Source organism: Pinus tabuliformis, chromosome Q (assembly GCF_031772625.1).
Source record: "Pinus tabuliformis cultivar Carrire ecotype Pingquan chromosome Q, CPIR1, whole genome shotgun sequence".
Lineage (NCBI taxonomy): Eukaryota > Viridiplantae > Streptophyta > Pinopsida > Pinales > Pinaceae > Pinus > Pinus tabuliformis.
The window spans coordinates 728724154-728730387 of record NC_142296.1 but is presented as its reverse complement, the minus strand read 5'-3'; positions in this window follow the sequence as shown (position 1 = coordinate 728730387).

Here is a 6234-nt window from a genome sequence, read left to right as displayed (position 1 = left end):
CTTTCTATGCCTCATCATATCTATAAAGAAATCAGTTGTTGGCCCAAGGTTCTTGTAAATATCAAGAAATGAGCTTAGAAAATGCAAAACTATTTCTAAGCTTTGTTGACTCTCTATAGGGAGCTCCAAATTCTCAAGTTCTTTATTCAATTTTGAATAATGACCTATGCACCTATATAATGCACATTGTTGGATATTTGTTTCCCAAGGAATCTCACCAAGAATATCATATGGATAGGTGGTAGTTTGTGTATGGTCTTCTTCTTGAATTTCCCTACTTCCCCTATGTTTACTTTGATCAACATTTTCACTCGCTGCATCAATATAAGTACATAAATATAAAAACATGTTCAAATGTATTTATACACATGCAAGATAGACATGTACACATATATGTACATACAAATTTGTTTTAACATTAAAAAAACATATATAATTTACCAAAATTATGAGGATCATGATGATCTGATTGCGCTTAATGACCACCCGGAGATGGTTGAGCACCATCATGCCCAAGTACATGAGTTTATTGAGCCTGTTTACCAGCAGGAGAATGTTGACCACCCTCACTTGACGAAATAGTGAGAGAAACTTCCAAAAACAATTAAAACTATAATAAATTAATTAAGTTAAATTGACAAAAATCTATTCAATATATATATGTACATATGATTCTACCTATTTATCATTTAAGTAAATGCACATAAGCATATATATACCATACCACGATGATGTGAATGATGACCCTCCATTGATTGATTTGATACTCTCTTCGACCTAGTGAGAGATGCTCGTAAAAAATATGAAATTTATTATAAATTAAAAAAACTAAATTGAAAAAAATCAATTTCATATGTATGTACATATGATTATTCAACTGTAATTTAAAAACTTGCACATAAACATATATATACCATGATCATGATGTAAGGAATGATGACCCTTCCCCAATTCATCTAAAATCTCTTTGATCCATGACCAATCTCGTTAGCATGCATAGAAAATCCCCCTTTAGTTGATGCATGAGACTCAATTGATGCTCGCCTCGAAGAATTAAGTGGAAACTGCTCATTGTGATTATCCAAGCCCTTGATCCATATACATGGCTCTCTCTCTCTCTCTCTCTCTCTCTCTCTCTCTCTCGCCATATATATATATATATATATATATATATATATATATATATATATATATATATATATATATATATATACAAACCCTTGAAGTTACCTAATACATTTAAAAATCTTTAAAATTTCTATTTAAAAAGATCAAAAATTCAAACAATTAATGTAACAATCCAAGGGTTTCTTCAAAATTATTTGGTGTAAATTCTTCATTTAAAATATACTCAAGACTAAAAACACAAACACTGAAGTGCACATTTTAAGAATTAAATAAAAAAATTTCTAAAACATGTCAACTTCACCAAGTTGTGCTTAGGGCACAGTTAGTAGAGTATTGAAAAAAACACATGGTCATTAAAAACACCACATTTATAACTAAAAAACACACACATATCAAAGATAATTACAATGTCCATCAATAAATTTTTGATGGAGTGCTTCTTGGCACCAATTCATCTTTCACACATGGAGCTTGAATTGGCATTGCCCCATATAATAGATCACTAGACATCCTATTAACATTTGCACAATGTCTTATGCTAAATGATTGAAATTGGCTAACAATATTTTTTTCTTCTTCATGCAGTTGTTTTAACCTCTCATTTTTACTTGGTACATGCCTCTCATCTGGTTGCACACAAGTTTAGAATTGGTGAAAACTACAATTCCATTGGATCCATACTCCCTAGTTGTTCCTAAGCCTTCTATCAATGCAATATAATATGCTTCATTGTTTGTTGTCCTTCCAGGTACATTCATTTTCCTTTGGAGGACTTTGTTCGTCACAATATTGCATAGCACATAAGTAATCATTGTTTGCCCTGGATTGGGATAACAAGAAACTTCTATGCATAATGTCCATTTTTCAACCATGTTTAATGGGTTTTTTGATCTCTGTAAAAAAAATCAATAAAATGAATAATATATTTATTTATTGCAAATGCCTTAGTTTATGGGAGAATGATGAAAAATAAATATCTATTGTGATTGAATGATGGAATATTACAAGGATTTAGCCTAGAATTTTATATCTAACACTTGGATATGATGATTAACACCAACAAAGGAATATGACAAGGTCAAAACATGATGAGGAAGAAATCATTATATGGACTTATGTGGGTGCATCGAGTTTGGTATGAAAAATGGATCATTAGGAATTATTTCCCAAGGTTTCCTTAGATGCATATTTGATTTTCTAGTGTTGATAGTTCTATATATAGAAGCTTACTCGTTATAGGCAAGGATATAAAGTGTGATATATTACCTCCTAAGGGGTAACTACTTGAAGAGCCACCCCAAAGGGGTATGTTATTGAAATAATTGGAATTTCTTTACTTACATGGGTATGTTATTGAAATAATTGGAATTTCTTTACTTACATGGGTATGTTATTAAAATAATTGGAATTTATTTACTTACATACTTACATATGATGAATTTCCACTTGAATAAATCAAAATAGGAGGTAATTAAATGATATTGAGGAATGGAAGCTCAATGCTCTAATCTCCCTCTTAAAATTCAATTGGAAAGGAAATGTACCATTCTGAAAATTAATCTGTCAATTCAATGATTAGAGATGTGATATATGGCTTGAGTGCAGGGATGGATGGATGTGTATGTCAAACGAATTTTGCTGCACACGTAGTTGTTTTTGGATGTGAAGAATTTGATGATTTATATATCAACAACGATTTCAACAACTATGTTTAATGACTGAAATCGTTGAAATCTTTGTTGATATATAAATCAACAAATTCTTGAAATCCAAAAACAAATACATGTGCAGCAAAACTTGTTTGACATACACATCCATCCAATATATAGAAGACATTAAACCTAGTAGTTGAAATCATTGTTGATATATAAATCATCAAATTCTTCACCTCCAAAAACAACTAAGTATGCAACAAAAAAATAATTCACACAGACACACATACACATATATATGCCTAAGTATTGATGAGCACCAGCATTGTAGCAAGAATGTTTCAACTCCTAGGCCTAACAACTTTACTTCATCAACCCATGGTTCATACAAACTTGGAGGTGACAATGTTGTATATACAAATAGATGCAATGAGTCCACTCTTTGTCACTGATGAGTTGGGCGATAGACCACTAGGGTTTCTCAAACTAGCCTTGTATTGATTTAGAAGAAGTTTGGTTATCATCTGAGAGAGAAGAATTTTACCCTAATTGAGAGGATTGAAATGCTACCTACTGCAGTAAAGAAACACTAAAATAGATGCCTAAAACGCACAACTCATCTAGCTATTTGTTAAGATTTCTTGCTTCAGAAGAATATTAATATAACACATGTGAAATCCTAACCGGCCTAACCATGCAATCTGATCTGATCAAACACTTAACTATTGTGCACATGAGTAAGCATAACAACCTTTTTATTTTTGTCTTTTTGTGAAAATATGAATGCTAATCCTTATTGATTTTATGGTAGATGGGTTAGGTGTGGAGAGAGAGGGTTGTGATGGGTCATATGGCTTGGGAGGAAAGCAGGGGTCTTCTCCTATATTTCATGATGCATTTCTCACAAATAGGGCTCAAAATAGGCCACTAGAGGTCATCCTACAAGATGTCTATAGGATGTCCTAATTCACCTACATGATCCCCTATTTTCCTACAGGAATAGGCCGAAAGAATAAGGATTGATTTGGATAGTGGTATGCAGTTTAGGGAAGGTGAGTGATGGTAGGAATAAGGCAAGGAATTGGTTAGGATTCACTCAAAACTCAAACGGAAGTTGTATGATGGTTGGATTTACTCAACAAGCATGACAAGTTGTACTTGTGAAATGATAACTCGGATTGTGAACTTAGTGGCCTTTGGAAATTGTGGGTGGGTATGGTTTGACTGAGACTGATGATATGAGGTCTTCCTGCAATATTGAAACTCCTGCAACATATACATCATTGTTGGCATTTATTCATAAATCGTGTCCAAACAAGAAAGGTTTACATCAACATAGTAAAATAGAATTTCACCATTTATTTTCCTAGTTTATGCATGGAAATTCTTGAAGCCTATTATGAAAGCACCATGAAATCTAATACAAAGCTCAAGATATCACAAATGACAACTGAAACCTATCTTCTAAAACTGAAAGATGCTAACCTAATCAACAGAAAACCCTAAATTTCATAAGAAACCAGAATTCTGTCTTTTTAGGCTAAATGGGAGTTTCCCTCAAACCATGGTCACTGAAGGGAGGAATGAGGCAATATCCACCTATTATTAGCCTTTTTTATATTTCCTTATCTCCCTGAAGTTATTGTTCAAGCTATGCACAAATGAAAACAAAGTAATCAAATTCACCAATACTTGCAATGTGGCAATGCCAAAACCAATTCAACAAGTAACCTATGAAATAACCTAACCACACAAGTACAGTAAGAGGAACCTCTATTTATAGGGTTGGGCCCTAACCCAAGAGCTTCATCCCTCTGATTCAACTTAGTACTAGATCAAGGGAATGCTCATTTTCATTAACATATCAAAAAAATACATAACAGTATTTTGTCACAATCCTTCAACTCGAAAGTGCTTAGTTATCTTCCATAAAAAAGTATGAATCCTAATGAGGCTCTAGGCCTCCTTATTTATAAAAATGAATTTTCCAACAACTTCTTTAAATATAGGGAGGCTTGGCTCCCAATCTCAAGATAAACTAGTTCTTTAACTATCACTAGCTCTGCTGCCAACAATCCACATGACGCAGCTGCCTCCAACTCTGAGATGCTATGATTTGATTGAGGGATCCTCGAATGAGTGAGGATTTAATGAGGAAGATCCATCTCCTATAATCTCTCCTTCTTGTCTCATTCGAGTTCATGCACCTTAATTAGCCATAATTTTCCATAATTTTGTCCCAAAAACCTGCAACTAATGCACATTAGACCACTAGACATAACATCTTACTTTTACTCATCTCATCAAGAGAAATATAATTAAAACATGTAAGGAATTATGAGAAGAGTTTATTTTAGTAAGCTTGGAGGTGTATGAAGGTCCATATAGTTTACCCAATGATGAGCATCATCATCACCCCCTACTGAAACTGTTGCTCATCCTCTAAACAACTCAATCTATATTCATGTCCTTCATTGCTTTGGTGGCTTCCCTGACATCCCATGCTTCTGTTGTAGTCTCTTCCTCATGTGAATAAAATCCTGCCTTCTTCTCTATCTCTTTCCACTGATTTCTTTCTTCTTCTTCTTTTCATCCTTCAAACATTCCCAAAATCAATGTTGGACTGAGCCTCAAGCCAACCCAATTGACTTTGAGTCTTTGTAGTGCCTACTTATACATTGGGGTTCTATTTAGTGTCTCTCTCATTCTATTAGGAGAATGATATTCTCTGATTTTTAGGCTGTAAGGCAAGGTGTTCCATCTCCTTTGGTAGGTTTGTTGGTTGTCATATCCTAGCAATCTGAACATGTATTCAAAGTGTGTGATTGCCTCTTCTTGTACAACAAGGTACCTTGATGCAAGCTTGGGATCATTTACAATGAGGTTGTGGGTGTTGATGAAAGCCAATGGGTTAGATTTTTCTTCTCTGACCATAAGGGGTTCTGTCTCTTCTTTTTCCATTACCGTTTTCATCTATGTAGCTCTTGCCTCCTCATGATTCATCCATGATGCTAAGGCCATCAATTTCAAGTCCCCTAGCTTTGGATTTGGGTCCCACACATTTAAATCTGCCAAGGGAAAATTATGTAGGTAAAACTCAGACATCTTTGCTCTATCTTCCAAGGTGATTTGATCACAGAGATAAATGAATTGTCTATAGTCTTGGAAGGTCATAGTTCATCTTTCTTCTAGGGTATTTATCTAGAATTGTAGCCATTGTTCCTTGAGGTACATGGCATAAGACTTTGTTGGCATCATGCACTGGATTGCCTCCATGGAAAAAATAGCCATAATTTCCAATTGGCTTTCCCTTTCTTGTAGTTGCTTCCTTAACCATGTGTTCTTAGCCTCTAGTTGAGATTTCATCATTGCTTCTCTATCTCCTATGTTGCTCAATTCTTTGGCCATCTCTTACAATTTCTCCTCCATGAGGCCTATATCCTCTACCCCTTTT